This window comes from Falco peregrinus, chromosome 14 (assembly GCF_023634155.1).
Source record: "Falco peregrinus isolate bFalPer1 chromosome 14, bFalPer1.pri, whole genome shotgun sequence".
NCBI classification, from domain to species: Eukaryota; Metazoa; Chordata; class Aves; order Falconiformes; family Falconidae; genus Falco; species Falco peregrinus.
Genome location: NC_073734.1, coordinates 18,402,519 through 18,428,180, shown reverse-complemented (window position 1 = coordinate 18,428,180; position 25,662 = coordinate 18,402,519). Strand labels below are relative to the sequence as shown.

Here is a 25,662-nt window from a genome sequence, read left to right as displayed (position 1 = left end):
TAAAGGTGAACAGATGCATTTTTAATGACCTATCTGCTAGCAGTGGTAAGTATTACTTGCACAGGTAAGTTTCTTTGCAAAGGTAAACTTATATATATATATATTTCAAAGGTTTTCATGTGAAATTTCACCTTCCTTAATTACATTTAATTTCTGAAGAGCTCCTTCTACAATACAGAAAAATCTTACTTCTATTTACCTTCTATTTTCTTACAAAAAGTAACATACCCACTTCAACACATCATCATGCAAAACTGTATTTACATTAAAAAGCCTAATCGATACAAAAAAGTAGTCTGCCAAAAAAAAAAAAAATAAAAAAATCAGGAGGCAGAAGAAGTCCCACCATGTGTCAGAGCAATTCGTAAAATACAACACTACACCACCTAGGCTGTGCCTTTGAACACTGAGAGCCATGACAATGATAGTGTTAGGTATACTGCAAAGAAAGTGTTGAAATTGAACTCTTATTATTCATTCTTATTTCAATAGATTGCTTCTTCTCAAGGTATCGGTTCTACAATAACCTTTAAAATAGGAATAACAAGTTGCATAATTTGAAAACAGTTTTTCAGTCACTAGAAGAAATGGAAGATGTGAAATAACAGAGGTTTGAAAAACAACTGAGCTCAACAGCCAGGTCAGATCACCCAAAGGAGGGGGTTCTCACCCACTCGGACCCCTTGTCCTATGCCAGCTGCATGGCCTGCCTGCCCAGGCACCCACCTCCTGCACCCGCCAAGCTCCAAAGGGAAGTTTGGAAGAAGTCATACAACAATATAAAGGTTGGTTTTGGCAGGTTCCTTCTCTGACAGGGTGGTGGATTGCAACAGTGAGAAGAGGTATAGATGAGCCAGCCCAGTGTCTGAAAAGGAAAGGCAAACCACAAATAGGAAAGCAAGGCCAGCAGCAAGTTGTTAAACTGACTCATCACTTCTCACAGGTCCACAGCCTAAGAAAAAGAATACAAAGAACATCACTTTTAGGACTGGGGGGGTTGTTGCTTATTTTTTAATACCACTATTATTACAGAATGTGCTTTGAGGAAAGAGATTACAGTCACGGAAAGAAACCTCTATGCTAGCCATCCAGGTAGGACAGAGAAATGGTGACAGATGGTGGCTCAGGAAACTGAAGATTTGTCATTTAAGACCAGGTCACAAACTAGAGTATAAAAGAAAGAAGAATCTGTATAACCAGATTGGTGCAACTGAGTTACGTGCAAGGGTTTACTACTGTTCTAAGGTAGTTTATTGTGCAAACACATGATGGTTCAACCAAAAAATCTATTAAGCCTTATAACTAACTGCTGGGCCTGGCTCAGTGGGGTGGAGGTAGAGGGGTAGTAGTCCTTTTATAATGCTGGTTTTCATAAGCAGCAAAATCCAGGGTGTAAAATGATACATCACATCAGAAGGGAATTGAGCTGTGCTTTGCATCTTTCAAAGTCCAAGGTGTGTAATTATTTCATTATTCCCAGACTCCCTGTCACACATTACAGATAGATTTTCCGACTTCAGCTGGTTTAAAAATGAACTTACCACTACAAAAGTCAATATTCCACTTACACTTGTCACATATTTTAAATATGCCTCAGCTTTCCTATCGCAACAAGGAAGCACAGACTGCTGATGTGACAAAGCCAGAGCACAAGGGCTCTTCTATGGCTAAATACTCCAACAGATGTTCAAAAAGAAAAAACAAAAAAAATCACTGTGAACAGGATTGTAATGGGCATCACACCTTATTCTTATTCTTCCCGTTTCACTTCGTTATTTAGGGGGAGTGTTACAGTTCAACACAGAAATGCATCTTTCCCACCTCTAGGGTAAATAGTGTATTTGCACAGAACAGGTGCAATCATAATATGGCAAGGGATAAGGGCCACGCTATGGGCGGGAAGAAGATAAAACCTGTCCTGAACAAGATAAGAAATTGTTTGCTATTTAGATTCAGTCCAGCTAAAACCAGTAAAACAGAGAAGGAGGCTCAAAGACACGAACTTCTCTCTCCTGTCTACAATACTTCCACGCTACTGAAGTGAGAAGAAATACATACAGGCAGATGAAATTCAACTAATGCACTGACATCAACAACTTTGGTTTCTTTCCAGTCTAATTTTTCAGATGAACTAACACTGACATACACACTGAGAACGTGTCACTGAATAGCAGGTAAAGGACCTTTAAGGCTGCTCAAAGCATAAATCAGCACTATCTTCCTACTGTACTCTGTTATCAGTGTAGCGTTCTATTAAAGAACCAAATATTTTTTATAAAGCAGTTTTGCCAAGCATCATAACCAAAACACAAGAGCAAAGCCTTCATACTATTTATGAATCAAGGGGGAATGGAAGGAGACAGATTAAATCCAGTGGCCCCTTTACTTAATGACTAGTACTTCAAGAGTAAATCCTATCAAGTACGTGTTTTAAAAATCTTATTTCTATATACTATTTATTACAGGGGAATTTTAATGTTCCCCAAACTTCTTCACATGTCAACCATGCAACATTTGTTACACCACCACATCCGTACTTCACAGCCAAAAAAACTAAAACTAAAACTAACACTTGCAATAAGGAAGTTCCCTCCCTTGGAGTTTAAGTATTAAAAACACCACCAAGGAGACATATCTATGCTTCTAATAAAAGCATTGTTTCTACAGTCATAGCCTACCTCAGGACACAACAGCAATCAAATACACACAATACTTTTAGAAAAGTTTTCCAAAATAGGTCCTTTGCAGACTCATTGTGAAATAAAACAACGATAATGGGATGCAAACCTCTGAAATCACGTGTTTTCAGTCCCACTTGATAGCAACACATACTTCAAAACTGTTAGGAGTTGTATACGTATTTTTCACTGATCCAGATGACATGCCAAATGAGCCAAGTGTTCATGAGTGCCTGGGTAAGCTCTCTTGGATCATAAAAAGAGCAAAGCCATGCACAAGCAGTGAGAGCTTTCTACATACAACCAACATGCCTCACGGGATTTTTATTTTTTTATTATTTTCACCCTAAGTTTTGATTGCCTATTAAGATAATGGAATGTCTGAACACAGATCTAGTCACTGTCATCCTTCTTGTTTCATCTTATCTTTCATCTCACCATTTTCAAAGCTTTGCTTGACAACCAGCCCTACCATTCCCAACTCCGACAGGCTACTGGAAACCTACACCGTGTAAAGCACTGACTTGCCAAGGGGAACAGGGGTATCTCCCCTAGCAACAGCCAAAATGAAGCAGACACTTTGAAATTAAATTCTCCTTAAGCATTTTTATCCTTTGGATCTGCTGATATAAGTCCAGTTCATTAGCGCTAAAACAGAACTAGCGAATACCAAAACCTTGAAATAATACAATGGTCACAGCAAAACTTCAGGGTATGGCAAAAGTCCCTTTTTCTAAAAAGCTATGCAGTTACTGCCTCAGAGCAACATGAAGTCCACAGAAGAACTTTCCAAAATAGTAAAGTATGCAGCCACTACCCTAGTGAAGGTTATCGCTGATCAGTATCTAAACCAATCCCCAGGGCTGTGTGCAGCCATTGAGAAAGCACTTTTTACCTGGACTGTAATGTTGAACTGTGCATAACAGATTACTTTGGGCTTTTATGGTTCTAAATCTCACTGAGACTACTGATAAAAACCACATGCTTGTTGCTTGCTCACCATTGCAGGCCACAGGATTCATCCGCAAAATTCGTATTTCTCCACTCCACTATGGTCTGTGCGATCATTTTGGAATTCCTGCAGTAGGGTGAGCGCAGCCCACTCAGGTATGATCCTTGACACTAAATCTTTTGAAGTATCACATGCACCAACCTGCAACAAGACAGGAAATCTTTACTCCAAGGACCATTGCAAGCTTTAATAATGCTTCTATTTCTTCCCCTCTTTGTTCAAGGAAGAAAAAATTACTCAATCTCCGTCTCCACGTACTATGAACCTTTTATCCAGACAATCAATAGAAGAAAAAGTACTTAACCATACTGGGGCAAGCTGCAGCATGAATGTAACTTGATTGAAATACTTAATGGTAGATGGAAATGTCTGAAAAGAAGGCTGAAGATTGATGAGGAGTATTTTTTTATGCTAACTGATCCCAATGCTTTTCAAGCAAGGCCTCTGTGACAGCAAAGGGTACTCTGCTAAAAGTAAGAGAATATTTTACTAACTTTTACAGCATTCTTGATAATGAAAGCCCTAAGTTTTTCAGTAAGTTTTATTATGCAGAAGTTCAAATATCAGCAATTAAAAAAACAATCCAAGAAAAACTTTAATAAAACAATGTATAATTCAAACCAGCATAAAATATTTTTTGAGATTTTGAGTCACAGATCAGCAAATACGACAATGTGGCAGGAAAACCAGCTAAAAAAAAAAACCAAACAAACAAAAACACCCAAATTCCCTCCCTACACCTTGCAGTTCTGGATAAAAACTCACCTACCACTACTGTAGAAATTAAAGAGATTCTGCCTAGTAGGTTTGCTTGTCTAGGATGTCATGAACAGAAAATTGTATCTCCAGGTAGGCAGATGATCAGAAGACACAGTCAGGTTATCATCCTCAAGGATGCGCACCAGCTGTCTAGTAGGAACAGCCTTTGGCTTTGTCCTCCTCTTCCTTCTTTATCATCTTCATATGCATTATGGGAACAACTGTTCGGATGTGACAAGATGCCAAAGAAGTTCAATACCGCAGCAAAGTACCAGGCCCTGGGAGGAGGCATGGCTGCTCACTACTGGTTGTTGGAATCCAGTACACACTCACCAGGGACAGGAACCAAGTGGAGCAAACGGTTATACAGTAGTGCTGAAATAATGACTCAGAGGAGGAGAGGCCCAGAGCCTCTTCGGAGGAAATTGGAATTAAGACGTCAGTGGGAAACCTGATGCAATTTAAATAGCTGTGCTAGGAAGGGAACATATCAACATGTATTTTGTTGTTCACCCCAAAGCTCCACCACTAGAGACCCACTTTGGAAACCGAAAGGCAGGTGAAACTGCCAAATAATCTGGCACAAAATCAGAGCGGATGCAAAGTATTTTATTGCAAAAAGAATTCAAATAAACCTATAGTCATTTTCTGTTAAATTTTTGCTAGGATATACAAACTACTTTAATCACCACTCAAAATAGGCACTCTGTTCCATCACAGTGGGTTAAATGTCCAGTTCATACCTAAGCCCTGGGACAGTTGTGACCAAGTCCCATTACTTTTTGGCCAGGAGTTAGTTCCACATAGCCAAGCTCAACGGGCATCAGAACTTATAAAAGTTAGGTGGAAACTGGAGATGATTCTTAAGAAAAAGGTCAAAACCCTGAGAAAGTCTTCTGGCAGCCTTGGAGATAGATGAGAGGAAAAAACAGTAAGACATCTTGCAGAGTTCATCTGAAAAGACAGATACAAATCTGCTGTGTCTGTGCATGTGTTAAGAGCAGATAAAAAGAAGACTTTGTTTAACCTCTGTTACATGTTCAGTCTGGAACACCCGAATAAGCTGCTGCTTTACTTTCACCTTGTTATGTATCCAGTATTAAGGATGAGTCCATGGTAATCAACACGACCTCATATTCCTTTGAAAAGGACCAGTGCTGTATGGACAGCAATACTGGGCAACAGTTTACTGGTATTCATAGGGAAAATGAGGATGCCCAAATAGTTAGCATGTCCCAGAAGTTTCATAATGCCTTTTAGAAAAATATGCTGTGACAGTTCTTAAAAATCATCCCAGAAACAACACTCTTCAGAGATTTTAGAAGAGGAGCTAAAGGACTGAGAATTGTTTTCAATGTTTATGAAGGTACTTAATTGTAGCAATCCATAATTGCAATGTACATAGTTAGCTTTTAGTAAGGATTATGCCAAATTCACAGTGCCACTGATTTTTTAAAAAATTATTTTTTAAAGATGTACCTAAAAACACAACTTTCACCAGAGCCCCTGATCAACAGTTACATGCAAGATCCATCTTAGTTGCAGAGGGACTGAGCTGCTGCTCCCCCAGAAGTGTTCTCAGGATCAGGTCCTGAGGACAGTATACTTCCTGTCATACACAAACATTGTAAACAAAGATAACACGTGAGAGAAATACTTTACATCAAAATGTAGGGGAGGGGTAGTGGGGTGGGGTGGGGTAACAAAAAAAAAAAAAAAAAAAAAAGATTCTTTCTATATTTGTAACTGAAGCTCCTCAGAGACGCAGAGACCAGTCTGCTGATAAGCAGCAAGTTTCCGGAAGTAAAGTGATACGCAGCCTAAGTACTTTGAGCCATTTTTTGATCTGCAAGACAGACAAACCTCTCTGCATTCAACACTAACCACAGGCACCTATTTCCCTAGCAACAGCTTGCAGGCCATTTTCATTTTGACTGAAGAACATTTAACCAGTTATATTACGAGCACAGCGCCTTGCTCCTGTAACAGCAGTTGCTTTTCGCACCTACCAAATTGTAATTTGCCTACTATCGAGCCAGTGGATCGATGCTGCACCTGCAGCACAGATCTGCTTTATCGTGGGAGGTTTTTTTATTTTCAAGTATCTAAACTTTATCAAGTTAAAACTGGTCAAAGATGAAAAAAAACCCTAGAGTACTAAAAAAAGGTCTTCCTTTAGCTCTTTAGTAACAGCTCCATTTATTACTATTTTCAGGATTTTTCCTTTGTTTTAGGTCTAGGGTATTAGAGCACACAAGAAGAGGAGGACATGGCAACAGTTCTTGATTAATTTTAGAGATACTTCATTAGCTTCAAGAAACAACAAATACCACATAACAGAAACTCCAGAATGGAAGGATGGATTATTTTTGTATTATAAAATCTCAGATTTATCATACTTCACTGAATATAACATTTGTTTGGAGCAAAGACTTGCAAAATTGTTTGATTCTTCCCAGTTTTATTCAAGACATTTGTTGACTAATCATTCACCAGCATATTAAATAAACTGCGGAAATCCAGATTTCACTGTGGTTATGGAAATTATACAGAAGTTAACAAAACATCAGTTTTGACTCCTTTTTCTTTTTCAAAAAAACAGCCCCCTTCACTTTTTTCTTCTGATCCAATTATGAGAAACACTTTGTATTCTGACCAGTAGCTTAAATTTTTTTAAACATAAGCTGAATCATTCATTATAATAGCTTTGGCTACTGTTCCTAAAAATGTTCATGCTATCCTTACTTGGACTTTCTGACTAGTTCAGTGGACACCTCCACAAACCTCTGTAAAGAAACACTGCAGTGCACCAAGGCTTTCTGGTTATCTACTTAGTTTATTTATTAACTTAAAAGTATAAAGTTGCCACGAGTCTCAAGAGTTTGCTCTGCTAGTAGGCATAACAGCAACACCAATACTGCTGAAGCCCTAATTTGAATGCTCATCCTGAACAGCCACAATTATAGAAGTATCTTAATTTAGTTCTAATTAATAACATTTACACTGATAAGTGAAATATTTTTACAGGAAATCTTTTGTATCATTTTTTAATGACTTCACTAATAAACTGAACTGAAATGCTGACGTTCATTTGAAGTCTTTTTGGGCAAAATATAGTGGCATAATGTCTAGCCGGTATAGGTTGGGAAGTATTTTATATCAAATCTGCAAAAAACATTTAATTACAATAATTTTAACTGAACAAAAGTATTTTAAAACAAAAATGTGATTTGTATTATAAACATACTGCGCTACAACTGTATCTTAAAAGACCATTTTATAACACGCCAAAGTTATTTCCCTCAGCTACATATAGTCCATATTTAAGAACTCTCAGTTTTTTTCAGAAATGTTTAAAATGTATTTCATATTATCTATTTTTTAAATAAACAATCATTTATAAATCAAACCCAAACTATTATAAACACTAAGATGCTTCTTTCTACTTTACTGCTGGGCTAATAGTTACAGTTCTCCTAAAGATCACTTCCACGTTATCCTAAACGATAGTATAAAGAAATATAAACTGAACTGATGCTTAAGTTGAAGTTTACTTTATTCAGAGATGTCCAAGACAGTTTATTGTAGAAACAATATAAATGCTCAGGAACAAAAAGTCAGAACAAAGCAAGCAATATTAGATAAAACTGGCACTGCTTCCTCTCCTATATACCACCTCCAAAACTACATTGAAAAACCACAAGAAGTCGAGAGTGTATAGATTTCTCCCATAAAAGGGATTTTAAAATTCCTAAGCTACAACATGAAGGAGCATGCTGACTGTACATACTACAGCCCACTGAACAGCCTTCAGTTCCTTTCTTCATTTTACCTCTTATTGCATTTGAACCTGGCTGCCACTGTCTTATAAATTCACATGAAATAAGATCCTCCTCTGCATACCCCTAGAAAACTGGATTTCTACACAAAGACTGGTTTCTGGTCTCTTGGGAGTAACATTTAATTAATGCAGCAACTACTTTCTGAATGTGGGTGAAGTAACAGCACACACACATACACAGAGCCAATCTTAGAAAGTACTGCTAAGAAAGTCTCCAAGAGTTTCTGGTAAGATCTTTCTTGCTCTGACAGGTCTAAAGGTTACGTAGCACTGCTGGAGTGGCTTTCAGTTTCAGTAATCAGGGTTTTTCCACCTGGCACAAGAAGTTAATTAACTGCTTAGGAAACAGTAGTTCATATTTAAACTATTTCACATCTAAAATTGCAACTTTTTTTGATAAGCAAACGCAACAACAGAAACATCATTAGTACAAGGCTGCTTCAAAGAACGCACAGTTTCCGCTGTTGCAGCTGCAGCAATCTGGCTTCAGTGGAAACTATTTGGCAAAACTCAGCATGGGTCTATCTGAAGCTCGCTCGCTCTCAGCGCATTCACACTACCATCAGGTTTACATGTATACCTTTACAGCGCTGGTAGTGATGGGGATTTACACCAAAACAGAATGAAAAGCACTATGGAGTTGAAACCCTACAGGATCAGCCAAAGGAGACAGAAAATGTGCCAAACTAATAATGCGACAGTGGACTTCAGCTATTGACCTGTAAGCAGATCAAATGGCAAAATGAAAAATGTCAGAAATTCAGAAATTAAAAGCTAGGAAGTAACAATTCAAAACTGAGAAAAAGCAATATCCTTTCATGAAAATGTAATTGAACTATACAACATCCATAAAAATCCCAGAGTTTATCTTTTGATGATGAAGAAGGAAATAAGAAGTTTTCATGAACACTATACTACAACAAAATACAAACTACTAATGGAATTAAGCCATATCCCTAAGATCTGACCTGCTGGCAAGTTTCCTAAAAGGTAACCCACAATTCAAAGACTTCCCATTCTACACAGAAACACAAGGAGACAGCAAGTAGTTACACAAAGGGAAAGCGTTCGACAAAAATCCATGCTATGAAGCACCTCAGGAGCAGATCTGGGAAGAGAATCCAGGCTTGATAGTTCACTGACCAAATCTTACCCAATAGATCAGGGAGCTCCTGTAGAAGCACAAACTACCCATTTAATTAGTGTCACAGCCATTTCCCTGCTTTTCAAATTCTGATTACTTTTAACTTGCGCTGAAGTTGTTTGGTACATTTTAAGAGCAGGCCTGAGATCCAAATACTGCCAAAACCCCAGGAAAGTTCTTTTGATAACCACATCCTGTGGTTAAAGCATAATAAATTCCAGAGGTTTTTTTCTCACTCATAATCCCATCTTTCCATCCTGTACGCATATAAATCCTCAACCTTCTGTAGCCCTTAGCCCCTGTATGAGAAGGATGACCACTGTGGTTAAAGCAAAGAACTCAAAACCCATTTTCTAGCTTTTGGCTCTCCCGCAGTTTCCTGTTGGCTGGCTGGCTTCGAGTGTGTGGTGTGCCTTTTTTCTCTCTCCCAAAGGAACTGGCTTAATACCATCACCCACCCACAATAGGTGCCAGCAAGATAAATGAATACTCACAAGACATTTTAAGAATACAGTAGCCCCAAGCTTATGACACAAATAATTCTGGACTATAACAATGCATTACAGTATACATCCTCATTGGCACTTCAATCTTTTGCTGGATTTTAATCTCGTACCTCTAGAAACTGATATAATCCCTGGAGGAGAATAGCTGTTCAGCTGTGGCAGGAAGCACAATGCTGGGCTTTAAATATCACATAAAATGAAAATCAAAGTTATTATGTAATATTATTATATTAAATATATATATGTGCAATTAAATAAGAATGAATGATGTTAAGAATAGCACAACATCAGTCTAAGTCCCACTGAAAGACGTGGAAGCTAACAAAAGAACACAGCGAATCAGTGCTGTAAATTTGGTTACAGAAGCGGGGGGATCTTTCATTTAATGCTTTTTTTCAGTAACAAATGAAATCAGTAGCTCTGGGCAATGGCAAGACAGAACAGTGGATGAAATCATGACGTTCCTTTCATTCTTTTCACATGGCTGTAACACAACCACTACTTTTTTTTTTTTTTTTTACATACGGTTCAAGCTGACACATGCATCATTACCATCACTTCCTTATTTCTAAAGTACAACTTACTGCTCAAGCAAACAAACCCTAAAATAATGGGGAAGGGCCTACATGTGAAGCGAGAGATTATCACTACCAGGGGATGTATTCAAATACAAATATCTACTGCAGCAAATGCATGTTTATTCGTAAATCACCACTCTCCCAACACACAGTTCAAATCAGTTTAATGAACAGACATTTAGATAGGAAACTTTTGCTGCTCATTTCAAGTAACTAAACCCACAGGTCTTGGCTATGGTTCTGCAATGGGAGTGCCACCAGTAGTATTTGCTCAACAAGTTTCTCCTCCTCTTCCTCTCTTTCTCCCCACCACTCGCTCCCATCTTGTCACCACATTACACTGTTCTTTCACTATGTGCATGCTGCTGTCTCTAGGCCCACACACAGTCAGATCAGCTCAAGAATAATCATTTGTGTTTCCTGGTTTTTTTCTTTCTTTTGGCCTAAGAGGCAGACAGGTGTTACTAATTGTGTGCAGTGCAGTTTCGTGGGCAGCACGGCCAGCACAGCTGAGAGTGGCCCACTGCAGAGCAGAGGCAAAACAAGGTGCTCCTTAACCTGAAAATGCTGCTGCAGCCATCGTTGGAAGGAACTGTGCTCCCACACGTGCCCTGGGATGAGGGACAGCCCAGAGAGATGCTAGGCAAGAGCCAGCAACAGAGAAGATCAACTTCTCGGGAGGAAAAACAGACCTTTCAATTCCTTTGCTAAATAAGTAGTCAGGGTGGTCTGTAATTCTCTATTTTAACACCTGACAAAAGCTATTAATAGTTTAGTTGTACCCAGTCCATAATATCCAGGAAATATCCAAGAGTTTAAAGAACAGGAACAGATAAAAATAAACAAGCAGGGAAGACTCACCCCAGACAGACTGGCTCACTCCATCTCTGAAAACTGGAACTGTGAATGAGGAAATCCAAGATGCTTTCCCAGATTAGGGAGGAAAGTCGTAATTATAATCGCAGTGTCAACGATTTAGGTTCTGAGTCAGTATTTGAGCCAGTGAATGCCCTGCAGCAGTCCCGGGGGCACTGTGCTATTAGAAGTGATGACTTTCACAACAGGCGGCTGAGCAGGATGTAAGTATACTTATTGTAAAAAGAGAGAGAGAGAGTGTGCTGCTACTTTATTTTTCAGTAAGAGCAAGAACATATTGCCAGTACTTTGGGCAACTTCCAGCAGCCAAATTACTTCTAATGTCCAGAACACTCTCCACTTTTGTCTGGGATTTTGTCTTCCACTTTTGGCCAAGATGAATAAATAAAACTTCATTCAAGTACTCCTACTTCTATCAACATTTTGCAGAAAGAAAAAGCCAGAAAAAAGTCCAAACTGCTAGAACCACCCTGTGAACACTGCTCACATCTTTTGTGTGCCAGGTTTATACTTCCACCACTAAATCACACTTCAAGTTTTCTGCCTAAAAACACAATAATTTCAGGGGTGGAGGGGGGGAGAAATGCTCTTTACTTCCAACTTAGAACTCTTGCATGGCAAGATATACACAGATGTGCACCAAAAGTATCTGTATTCAACTGTAGGAAACCGGGGAGGGTTAATTGAGGAGTTTCAGGATAAGAACTATTTAAAAAGCCTAGCTCACGCTTTAAGTCAAAAGGGAGTTAAGCACAAAACCTGAAAAACTATCAGTATTTTTGTGATCACTTTGCAATTCATAACACATTTTATATATCTTACACAACTTCCCTAAGCAAATCTCAAAACCAAGTATTTTGGCATTTAATTACCATTCTAGAGAGACATACAAGTTCCCAATGAGAAAGAAAAGAAAAAGCCACAAACAGTTACATGTGCGTAGAGTGTTTCTGAAGTAACATACTCACCAAATATTTACAAATCCAAACCCTGCTTTTACACACACTTCCCTCAGATGCTTCTGCTGGTTTTAAATTAAGTCATTTAACTGACTTCCACAAACTTTCACTATGAAATACCAAGATGCTTGAAAGAGAAAGTATCTCAAAGGCAAAATTTTAACAAATGAAGCAGAAACCACTGAAATACAATATAATGCACAATATGACAAATCCTTGATTCACATCTGTCACTGAGTCAGCCCACTTCACCCAGGGGCTAACAGTCAAATGTTTCAAGGTAAGGAAAAACATAAGCCATGTGTAACCCTTCAGTGACCTCAACCAGGCATAAAACAGGCACATCTACATTTTTAGCTACTCTATGTATTACACACAGACATAAAAATGCTGTAACATTTATTTAAATCATAAAACACTGGTTTACACCCAGACTTTTACTACTTTATCACCATGTTAAGCCTAGGCATACAGACACTACAAGTCAGAAATAAGGAAGGAAAAGGACAAAATGTAAATGAAGATGTCTGGTACATATTTTTGTTAACAAATTCTAATCGGTTCCTTAAAATGACAGTTACTGTTTAATGATATATGTATTCAGGCACACATATGTTGGACTATACCAACAATTCCATCACCATCTCTTTGTTAAGTATACATATAAGCATATACAAGCACAAAAAACAGATGAGAAAATAAACTGATATTAAATACAAGCAAACAGTCAAAACATTATTGTTAACAGTGTTTTTACAAAAAAGATATAACTGCTTGAATATGCTCAGTGACAAGCACAGAAAAGACTCTTTCACACAAACTCTTAGCTTTAGACAGTGTGTGTGAGAGACGTAGCTGATTGGCAAGAAAAGTACTAGCAGTTGAAGTGACATTCCAAAAAAATCAGTGGAGTGAAAGTAAAAAGTGTCCCATTGGGAAACAAACCGTATACTGTCAGTAGCAGATATCAAGCACAAATTAAGAAAGCATTAAGAAAAACTTTTTATATTTAGACTACAGCTAGGGACAACGAACATAGAAACTTAACATTCACTGAACTCTCCACCCAAAACACTGATTTATGAAATCCTGAATTCTCTGACAGGATGACACACAAAAGAAGTAAAATAAAGTAAAATCAAAAGGTGCAAATCAAGCATTCCAAGTACAGGAGATATTTTACAGGTACCATGAGTATTAGATGTCTGCTTTATCAATATCACTGCTGGAAATAAATCTGTACTGTGAGCATAAAGCAAGGATTCATGTCACCCACAATAAATAGATATTAAGATCTGCATAAAGTTATATTCATGACAGCAAACATAATCAATGTATCGATTCTTTTAAGTGTTGGCTGATTATAAACTTCCCCTAAAGTTTCCTCCCTTGGCTGAGATGAAACCTGGAAGCTAGCGCAAAAACATGTTTAGAAACCTACCATTTAAATGAAAAGCAATATGCAAGTTGTAACTGTGAGGAAAAAAATGCTGAATTAAGTACTGCTGCATGTGTGTGCAATTTTGACGTTTCTTCCTGCAGTTTATACCATGAAGGCAGACTGCAGCACTCGGGTGGAGTCCTCCCAACTCCCAAGGAACTCTGATCACGGCCGTAAGCGACCTCCCCAGAGCCAAGCCAGACCAGAACAGAGGTCTGATCCTCCCCCCTTACAGACAGGGAGCAGTACTTGGCCTTATGACTGCTCCCCTTCCAAGCACTTGAGTGACTTGCCCAGTTTGGCCTTCTTTTATCACCCTACAGAAACGATCAAGAGGAGGTCAGTCTAAGGAATAAGGACAATTCCGTGAATGATGCATCAAGGAACTCAAACTGCATGGTAAATCCAGGTCATGACATCTCAAATAAGAAAAGGTATATTCTCATCCTGGCAGAAGTCAAACAAAAGAAAATCCAGGGAAGGTTATCAATAAAAGTAGACGTTTGTGTCAATACTCCTACTTTGTGAAGGCTGTACCTCTAGTTCTTGATCAGAAATTAGTCTCTTGCACAAACAAGCTATAGTAAAGTACAAAACCAAGGTAAATGCCTCAATAAAAAAGCATATGGCATATTCCAGAAGCACAGCATACAATCTTAGCCATACATTCCTTCATTTAGTGTGCTTGGAATCTAAAATTAATATTACATTATAGGGAAATATATGTATAAATGTAAGTCATAGGCCCAAGGAATGTGCTTAAAGGTTTTCCGACTTCTTAATTAAGACAGGAAGAAATTTAAAAGAATGATTTAGCCTGTTGGCTCATAAGATTAGTGCTCTATCAGAATATTAGTGATAGGAGACACTTTTAGCAGACACCACGTCACAAAATCGTGTTTTAAACAAAGCTTTTAGCACTTAACCACAGAGAAAAATTCCGCTTAGGCCAAAAATAGATCAAAGTTCATAAGGCAAGTGAAAGATGAGTGTTACGGTTTTAAAATGGCTTTTTTAAAAAAAAGAAAAAAAAAAGACAAGACAACTCATAACCAAAAGCTATGATGTTTGGCAATATTGCAAAGAAGGTAGTCCCTTGCCAGGTTACTACCTTGTAAGAAAAGGCTTGGGGTTTTGTTTTTTTAAACAGAGAAAGTGCAGGTGGCTAAAAATCACTGTTGCCTACCTTCCCATCCTGTTAGTTATAAATCAACATAGAAAAAAATTAATAATAATGAATTAATAGCTTATGGAAATACATGTAAACATCCCACGCAGATTAGAACTACATAAAACTACACCTTGGGATCATTCTGACACCCATATTATTTCCAAAAGGCATACAATATAATTTATCCAAATTACCCATATTTTAAAGATTTTGTTTTTTTTAAGGCTACTATGGTAGCCACTAACTACCTTGTTACACAAGTTATCAGGAGATTGATTAACACATGAGGATTAATAGCATGTAAAATCTCCCATAGTAACTGCCAACGTACAAACTCATAGCCCTCTGTAAAGGAAAGTAGAATAACCTCTCTCACATCTACCTTATGGAGGACAGCATTATAGACCGGTAATAATTAAGGCATTTTAGCTTGTTCCCTGGCAACATTTTGTGCAGTCATCCTCTTAGGTTAGAATGCAGACTTGTTACCTGCCCAATTATAGTCTAAGAACTAGCATGGCCATAATTACCCAGTGACTCCCCTGATGTAAGAATATGTTTGTGTTAGAAGATATACACGTAGCCTGACTGCATATGCTTCTGGAGTGGGCGAGGAAACAATACTCTTGTAAGCAGCTCTGCTCTACTACCACAAATTCCTTATGACTATCACAAGAACCTACAAACATTTTCTGAAGTTCAGCTGGACATTACTAAGGCCCTTTAAACATAACATTTTTTTGTTCAAGAAGGGGAATACAGTTAGGAAGGGCTGGCTGTATGGCATTGCAAGGGTGGAGGAGTGGCACTCAGCCTCCACTGCTGAACAAGACATCATTAAAGAACATCCACAATTACCTGGGCTGTTCTCTAGCAGAACAGGTGGTTAATACCTATAAAAACCAGTTTTTCAGGTCTGAACTCAAATTGTGTGGTAACCATGCAACAGACCACCCAAGGGTTTGCAGCTGACCAGAGGGTCACACAGCAGCAGAAGGAACAGCAAGAGAATCAAAGTCTGCTTGGATCTTTCTCACAAAGCAAAGAGAAGCCTGTGCTGGGAGCATCAAGTACAGGAATGGGAACACAGGAACTCTGGACAGCATCGACCAAATCCCAAAGAACACTCCAAAGAAGGGAGATTCAGGGAAAAGCATGCAGCATAGTTTCTTTTGCACTGACCAGCAATCTCCAGCATCACCTGGAAACCTGCTTTAAAAATTCCCCCCCACAACTACCTATGTGTCTTTGCCAGCTATTTTATGCCTCCAAGAGTTAAGTTTTCCTAGCTGATGAGACCATGAAGAAGCCTACTTCAGGCAGATGCAGTCAGCCAGCAGTGGTTTTAAGGCCCAGAACAGTTGTTCCCAAGGTTCAGACTCAGTGAGCAAGCCCCAAGAGACAGCATGTAGAACCCCAAGGTGCTTAAAGCACTCTCATATGGGGTGGACACAAATACAGCTAGCTGGTGTCTTGCAGAGAAGGCATGAATCAGGGAGATAGCACCTCTAACCAGCATGCAGGAAGAGAATTTACTAAAATTCAAGCACCACACCGAAAAGAGAGATGTAATTGTTCCCCTTTCAGAGTTTGCACGCTTCCCCTGTCCACTGCTGGGCCACTGCTCCTAGAGCGGAGTTCAAGTCACAGCAACTAAAATGTATTTCTGGACAACTTTATCTCCAATGTGTTATGTAGCTGCATGCAAAAGTGCTTTTAAAACACACCAGGTTTCCAGAAGGCATACACTGCCTTCCCCTTTTTGGTACCTCCAGAGTCCCCACCTCAACGTCATCACTTACCTAGCCTGACTGTGGGTTGGGGCAAGTTTTTCTCAGGACCACTATAGTATTACAATACAAAATAATTAGGTCTCCCCTGCGTGCAACCTACAGTTATCCCAGTTCTGTGAGGGCAGTGCCACAGTTAAAAGAAATCCTTCCTCCTCCCCCACCACCTCACTTGTTTCCCCTCTTGAAAGCCCCTCTGTTTCTAGTGAGAATGTTGTTACAGCATGTAAGAACTGCAACACCTCACTCTCTTTACAGCTACTCCAACTTAACACTATGTTATTCAGCATGCTGAAAGCTACGCTGAATACACTGCACTGCAGAAGTGCTGCCTCACTCCTTGCCTTGATTGAAATAAGAAAGCAAATTAACTGATTCCCAGCTTCCCCATACTTTCTACAGCCAACACTGCTCAGATGTACCAGCAAGTCATTAAGTTTGGTTGTTATGGGTTTTTTTGGCAAGTGCTTCTTAAACCCATCTGTAAATGAACAAGCCCAGAGGATGATGCCTGGGGTACTGATACACAAAACATAATGAGAAGCCATCCAGAAAGATAAAAAGAAACAAGCACAGTACCTTTTAGATTCTGAAGCCTCCAGAAATAACACTTTAGTTAGTTTTCTTTATTTATACATTTACATGTATACGTATCTTTATATATACATATACATATTTTTATTGGCAGCGGAGACAACTCCAAGAAAAGCCTAACCATCACTGATGATCACCCGTATTTCAATGCAGTTCAAAATAAGTACAGCAGAATGCATTTCTTAATACAACAGCCTGCATAAATGTAGGACAAATTAATTCAACATGTAAAACAAGTGTTTAACACTTCTCTGGTAAACTTGTTTAGCTACAACTATATATAAATTCCCTGTGTAAACGTCCTTGATAAACAATTATGGAACACACAGCCAATATAATAAGAAAAGAAAAACAACTAACTTTTGCCTAAATCTGCCCAGAACCTTGAAAAACAAAATTTCCCACTTTATTCTTCCAGTATGTTATTCACGAATTGCAGTGTAATCTGCCTTATCTACCAACACTGTTAATTGGTCTGCACCTGACCAGAAGCAATTAACACTCATATGCAGTTCTGCTCACGCTGACAATCTGTGTCACTAAATCATGTTCTACAGCTCTGCAAGTGAGCTCTGAACATGCAAGTAATCAACACATCAGCTTACCAAGGAAAATAAACCTGCCTGTGTGGAATTTTGCCTATTGTGGCACTGCAAGAACTGCATCACATTTTTTTTTTATAGAGTAACTATACTGGTATTTTTTCCTATTTATTTGAAAGCTAAACATGGCATTTATACTGTTATCAGATTAAATTCTCATTTTCTCAGAACTTCATGCATCTTTGGTCTTGTTTTAAAAGTGTAGTATCCTGAGGAAAAAGGGAGTGGGGGGGCTTGTGATTGTTACTGCATTACAATTAGCAGACTAAAAATAAAAAGTAAGAACTACTAAATCCAAAACAGGATACTCCTCAGGAACTTGCAAAAAAACCCCAACAAACCAAAAAAACCCAAAAAAACCACCACACAACCAAACCCACAACTATAGGTGATTTCTAAAAAGTACTACAGTGAAATATTTTCACATTCATTTCCTCTGCATAAGTAAAGCAGAGGAACAGAGCTCTTTAAGTAGTACTGAAATTGGGCTAACGATTCAATTGGCAATACCTCAAATCAAAACACAGTCCAGGTCACTTTTCTAGTGTCTGCAGAAGTATACTTGAACTAGGAGCACAGCTTTACAGTACAGCCACTGCTGAAGAGAAGGGAACCGTCCCCGCCTGTCCCTCCAGAAGTTCAACAATTTGTTCTTGCCACTTCCTCTAGCCTGGCTGTTCTGCTCCTACAGGAAAAAAAAATATTTAAAAAAAACACACTTTAAAAAATGTTTATTCTATTAAAAATAATAGCTTTTTGCCCTTTTAGTTCCATGAATCAGCTCACCAACAGGTCAGATGAGCACGAGTGCTGACTTCAGGGAGGGCTGGGAGCACAGGGGCAGGAAGCGAGCAGCGCTGCCCACTTTTAGCAACAGCTGCTCATTGAGCCAGCCTAGCTACACCATAAAAATCACACCCTTCATTGCATTTACTCCCGTGTTTATATGCAAAGTCAGGTGAGAATATTTCTAGAAAAAAAATATTTTATATAGCCATCATTAAATGCCCAGCCAGGCTCCATCAAGCTTCAGCCATACAGTCAAACAGACATACAGCCAGGCAGTCAAAGCAAGGAGGCACCTTTGCTCCCAGCTGCCTGGTGCTGACCATCACCAAGCATGGACATGGGGTGCACCTCAGGATCACAGCTTTAGCCCACCAGACACACCTGCTTGTTTTCCCCCTCGTGAGCAGAACCTCTGACCCAACACAAGGGAAAAGGCTCACGCCACCCTCCCTTCTGATGGCAGACTGAAGTAAATCAGGCTGAAAACCTAGAAGTTACAAAACTACAGAAGCAGTCTTTGCCTTTATTTTTCTCCTGTCCTCTAATAATCTGCACAGGGCCTACATACACTAGGATATGGGCTACACATAGAATAAGCAAGACAGTAAGAACTTGCACAATTAAAGTATCAGAATTGTTTCATTGGCTTTATCCATGATAAGATTTTTTTAAAGCATTTTAACCTCAAAACCCAGTTCCTGATTAAAATGTACTAGTAATAACTACATACATTTCTCATGTCTTCTGTAATTTATTTTAGTTTACTCCAACAAATGAGCATCTCACAAATATACATATATGTTTGTTTCCTTGGCATTGAAACGACATCCGCCTGCATGGCAGCAGGCTGAAACCACCAGCAAAGCAGGAGTAGAAGATCAGGCAGAAAGCATCAGGAAGCGAGGAAGTTTTGCTAGCCGTACCCCAACTTCCTTTCAAATGAGGAAACTGAAACCAAAATTCTGTTCTGCTACTGGAATTTATTTTTTGATTTAGTCCCACATACGCTCAGTAGCAATAACAGAGAAAAAGACAGAGACACAGAGAAAAGCCCCAGTACAAAGTTCATCCTCTCTCAACTTGACCTGGTCTGTTTTTTTTCCCCCCACAGCCTGACTAAGTTTAAGCTCTTTCCAGCAAGCAGGTCCTACCTGAAATACCATAACAGATAGACTCAGGTTGACGTGAGCCAGGTGCTAAGAATATCTGGCATTTAAATTATCAGAGTTTTATTGCCCATTTCCATTAATATCAGCTGACTTTGAATAAACCTCGGGGAGCTCTGACAGCTTCTTCCCAGCCACACTCATTACCCAGCCCTTCCATGTGCTTTGTCATTCTATTGGCACCCTTGTTTCCTCACCATTTTGGTAGCTTGGATGGAAAACAGTATCTGAGTAAGAATTAGTCACTGCTAAGTGGTTTGATCATCAACTAGTTCTTTAGAAGAACCTCTTAGTATGAATGCATTTTATTTTTATATAAATGAATAAAGCAGAAAACATCACAGATTGGACATTAAGTAAATGACTGAAACCCAGGCTATATTACAAATGAAAAGTGTATTTCTTACTGAAATATTTTGTTCAACTCATTGAAATGCTAACTAGTCATTATTAGTCAGAACAAAACTTCAGAGTGAAAAGTAACAAATTAAAAACAAAGTTATACAGTCACACGTAAACTATTTCTACAATTATCTACCTACAAAACACTTACTATATTGTCTCCTTCCGTGAAATAAAGCATGCACACTTAAGACCTTACAGCTTAAAGTCCTTTTAAAACATATTCATATTGATTATATTACAAGAGTGTGCTTGCGGCTTTGTAACCAGCCATTTACAAGGCAGCATTAATAAATAAATAAATAAATTTATTACTATACTTGCTGAGCATCTCAGAAAAACACACTCCTGTTGTTGTGGGCTGGATGACAACTCACATGTCAAACAATACTTGTTTCTGCATCACTTAGAACAGAAGATGGTACAGAGCCCTATCACTACTCTTAAACAAACTGTGATGCAGGATACAGGAGAATGAGTCTGAAAATTATCTCGTTCAATTATCTCTACCAGGAGGCCCTGCAAGCTACCTGAGCAAAGCAAACACACATAGACTACAGCGAACACAGACATAGCACCAGGGCACTTCAGGGAGAAGCTGCCAGAAACAGCCAGCTGCATTGAAAGAAACTTGTCACCTTTCTCTGACTTAGCCATTACTTATGGCCTTGGTAATCTTTGTTATTTCTGTTTTTACCTAGAATGCGTTACTTATTCACTTAGTTTTATGCCCAGAAACAGAAGTTTAACACACCCTGTTTGTTTCTTCTCTCTAATTACAGACCAGAAGTTACTTTTCATGCTGAAATGAGGATTACAGAACAGCTGTTAAAGGGAGGAACATTTTGGCCATTAGCTGTGGTAGAAGCTCTGAGGAAAAGCAGTATGTGCAGCCCTGTGGCACACAAGAGCCAGCTTTGACTTTGTTTCATCTTTAAAGCACCGACTGACCTGAAACCTCTGAGCTGTGGGCCTGTGCTGTAAAGATCAAATCAGCAGCCTTACTGCCACAAAAGAGAAGGTTTATTTGTTTTTTATAAAAATGCTACTGAAAACAGACTACACAAAATGAGTAAGTTTGAAGGATACATTTTGATACAAACTCAGGTCACAACTCCAAGCCACTGAGGTAAAGCAATGCCTTGATTAGAAAACAAACAGCAGCCCCATGATCTACTTAAATTTTGCCATTTATGTTTGAGTAACCTAGAAAAAGTTATTTCACCTTTTACACCTGAATTTTATTAATTCTGAAGAGATAACACACAGCAGTGGCAACCTACACATAGTATGCAGGAAATCTTATTACAACATCTATACACTACGTTACACTTACTAAGCAAAGAAAAACGCTTCCAAGGAAAAGATGGAATGTATTGCTTGCTCCTCTACCTGCATGTATGGACTACCCTGCTGCTTGGTGCTGCAAGACAGAGCCTGGATCCTACCCAAGGTGGCTCAGGAAGAGAGGATAGTATAAGAAGCAAAAGGCAAGCAACAGCAATAGTTAAAGCTATTTGCAAGTCTCTGGAGATAACAATGATAATTATTTTATTATGAGATAAAAGTGCTCTAAAACTTTTTTAAGACAACATTTTTTTCCAGGTGAAAATGTTGGTTTTTTAAATAAGAGTATAAGGAAATCCTAGATCAATGTCTTTATATTTTACATTTTGAAAACAGTAAAATACATTTTTCAGCAAACACAAGACATTGACTATTTATGAAGTATACCATAATGATCTAAGGAAGAAGTTGCACTTCCTTGTTCTAATACAAGATGATCTAACTGTGCCGTGGTTACAAACTATTTCACACTGTAACATCCTGTGTCAGCTTAGCAAATAATCATCTTGAAACTTTGTAGGTGCTCCTTTCATAGATTATCTTGCTATTTACGCAGTATTCAGTCTCTGAAAGAACCTGTTAGCTCCTCAAAGGGCACGTTAAAGAGACTGCATTAAGAAATCAAATACTGCCTGGGCTCTCCTTAGAGGAGAAGAGTGATCTTTGGCTCAGCCAGGTCCCGGTTTTCATCTGAAAGACCTTTTTGGTTTAAGTAAGGCTGCAACTCCACTTTAACAGTATACATAAATCTTTGGAACTGCCTGTGAACACAGGTGCTTCTCACACAGAGCACCACATCCAGCCCGGAAGAACAGCAGAGAAAAGCAAGTAGCAGACAGCAGCCAACGCATGCTCACTGCTAGTGAGTACCCATCCTCACACCTCAGTCAGTCAAAGCAGCACCCAAGCAGGCTCCTTGTAACCTAGAGGACAACACTAATTCCATTGCCTATCTGCTCTTACAAACCTCAGTTCCCAGGCTGATTTCTTATGATAATGAAACAATCTTTGATTTACACAAAAAATAATTTCTTTATAGTAAAAGTCCCAAATGTTTCAATACAGAAGCCCTACAGACGCTTAGTGCAGCTTGAGTATGACTTTTTATTAATCCAAAACACCAAAAAAACCCAGGTAGACTGAATCCTTTTCCAGAAAGATAAAAAGTAGCTTCTACACAAACCATGAGACCGAGGGATCAATCACTGGGTGAAGTATCTCAGCCCAGGTTTCACAGCCTTCATAATAAATTTAAATCAGAGAATGAGTCACTTTGATAAACTCTGTAATGTTAAATCAAAGTCAAAGATGTAACCCAAGAATAAATCTAAGAATCCAATTAAAGATTTTATTGTAATTCCACAGGGGGTATTGTCTTTTTCTTTTTTAATCTAAGAGCAACTGGCAATTACACAAACACCCACATTAACAGAAGACAATGATCATCTGTCTCTAGGCTAACACCTAAACTAATTAGCTCTCAGCCAGCACCTGCTCTTTCACTTAGCACAAACCACAAGAACTTAAATATCCACATATGTTAGGGAATGAAGTATCTTTCATGTTTACTCTTAATGGTGTTGACATTAGCTTCATTAAGAAAAAAATTACAAAGTCTAATGGCTGCTCTACAAGAACCCCCAGTGACCCTAATTGCTGTTAGTAATGGCTCCTGGAAGCAGAAATAGCACACTATAATGGCCATTAGAAATCAGTATCAGCTTACTGTTTTCAGAGTGGTATTCCACATGCTCCTCATTTTCCATTCAACATTTCTGGATAGGGGGAAAACTGTCAATGTGTTGGTGACTTCGGCAAATACTGGTTTTAACGTCAACCACTACAATGAAGATTATTTATTTGGTTTTTTTTTTTAAGTACTTCATTTACTATACTACACACATACAATAAGTACACTATATCCTGAGTCTTACCATAGGCCTGCAACACATTCTTCTTCTTCTTATAGCACATCATATAAAACCTTCCAGATCAGGACTTTAACATTTAACAAAGGTCAGGATAGCTAAACAAACAAACAGAAGTCCCCAACCACTCACAACAACACTGTTTGCTGGTTTATTTATTCCTGACCTAGACACAATCATCAAACCATCCCAGAAGCTTTCTCTTTCTCTCCTGGAATCCTGCTTGCTTAACAATAATATTTTGAAAAATGGCACCACCACATTATTCTTATTTATCCTCGAAATATGTAATAGATGTAGAATTTCTCTGTGGTAATTTTCCTTTGTAGACATAAAGTAAACAAGTTAATATCTCCTGGGGTTTTTGTTTGTTTGTTTGTTTATTTTAAGGAGAGTTCCTTTTATGGTTCCTAGCTCCCTTTGAAACACAAACAAACAAAAGAAGACACCCCTGCATCATGAATCTTAGCACAAAGCACTAATGTCATTAACGCCAATACAGTTACATCCTATTTCCTATTATGAAGAATTTTTCGTATTACAGTGTCCAGCAGAGGACACTTGATTTCCTATAATAAATCACAGGCACCTCAGAATCAAACCCACACCTTTTAGGCGCATTGACATGGATTTCCCCCCACCTTATATTTGCACAGCATGGTCTTGGGTGACAACCAAGCCCATCAGGCACACAGCACTACAAATAAAATATAACACAACTGACAGGAGAAAAGCAGGTTTCTATGCCAAACCAAATTAAAACATTAGACCACCTATTTACTTTGCATGTCCAAAAACACTTTCAAAGTGTCTTTGCGAGTCTTCAGCACTTCTGCTGACCACAGCATTACTGGTCATAAACGAAGTTTCAGGTTCAACCAACTTTAGCATGGTCCTGGGTCATCGGTGATGGTCTGCTCCTGCGACATGACACACTTTACCACCACTGGCAAACGTTAGATCCTAGTCATAAGGATGAAATGCCATACTACACGTAATAAAGCATTTTAATCCCTTTAATAACACAGAATACTCATTATAGAAATGCCCTGACAGGTCCTACTGAGATTAGAAGTAATTTACCTACTCAGCAGTAAAAAAAAAAAAAAAAAAAAAAAGACACTAACCCACCCTCTAACAGATATTTCAAGTTTCCCCTGGATATTAAAGTACCTCCTTCAGCTGTATCAATCTAAAGCTGTATCAAACTAAAAAAACAAAAAAAAAAACAACAAAAAAACCCAAAAAAACTCACCACAAAAAAAACCCAAGCCAAAAAAAAGGATCTAAACTGCTCTGTAAGAATAGACAGCCTTTGGCTTTTGAGTGCATGCCTATGCCAAAGGCAAGCCCAGCCAGCAACTTCTCCATTCATCCTCTGCGCAGAAACACACGCCAGTTTTCAGGCCTCGCAGCTTCCCAAATCCGCCTTTTCCACGCGAAATAAACTTGGGAGAAAGGCTTACGAGCCCGCAAACTTCCAAGCGCATCAAGCGGTGCGAGGAGAGGCAGGCGGTAACCATGTAGACTCCTCGTTTCGCGCTCCGCGGAGCGGGGCCCCCGAACGACCCCAGCCCAGTCCTCACCCCCCGGTGCGGTCTCTCACCTGCGGCCGGCGGAAGAGGAGCGGGCAGCAGCGGGGCAGGGCTGGCACCGGCCGCTCCGCCTCAGCCGCCTGAGGTGTCTCTGGGGCCGCCGGAGCCTCCCCGGCGCAGGGAGGGCGGGACGGGCGGGACACGCGCGCGGCGGCAGCGCCCCTTCCGCCCCCTGGCGGGGCCACCGCCCCTTCTCCTCAGGGGCCGTGAGGGGACGCGCGCATAACGGGACGGCCGCGGTCAGCGGCATTTAACACCCCTGCGTGAGGGGGAGCCCCTCAGCCACCCCCCCTCAAGGCCTCCGAGCAGGGTCTGCAGCGCCCCGTCCCTCACAGAGTGTGAGGGGTGCCCTTGTGTCCCGCTGACCCGTCACACAAGGAGAGTGACTAGCCATCGGCATCCACGCTGTAGAGGGGTGGAAGCAAACTTCTGCCCGGGACCCTGAAAAATACAAAAGTTTACAGGCAGCTTTCAAAAATCCAGC

At 39.4% G+C, this 25,662-nt stretch overlaps 1 protein-coding gene across 7 annotated transcripts in view; it reads right to left on the bottom strand.

Moving 5' to 3' along the window:
* Positions 1-25,306, bottom strand: part of ADCY7 (adenylate cyclase 7) — a 67,829-nt gene extending 42,523 nt beyond the window's left edge. For 2 of the 7 annotated variants that reach the window (XM_055818460.1, XM_055818461.1), the window contains exons 1-3: positions 18,462-18,636; positions 3,679-3,831; positions 727-865 (exon numbers count right to left, since the gene is read on the bottom strand). The gene's annotated coding sequence lies outside the window, so the exon portion shown is untranslated. Of the gene's footprint in view, positions 1-726; positions 866-3,678; positions 3,832-11,379; positions 11,724-18,461; positions 18,637-25,189 lie in introns of those variants that run through there. The other 5 variants (XM_055818457.1, XM_055818456.1, XM_055818459.1 and 2 more) reach the window with 5 other exon arrangements.
* Positions 25,307-25,662: the final 356 nt, after the last annotated feature.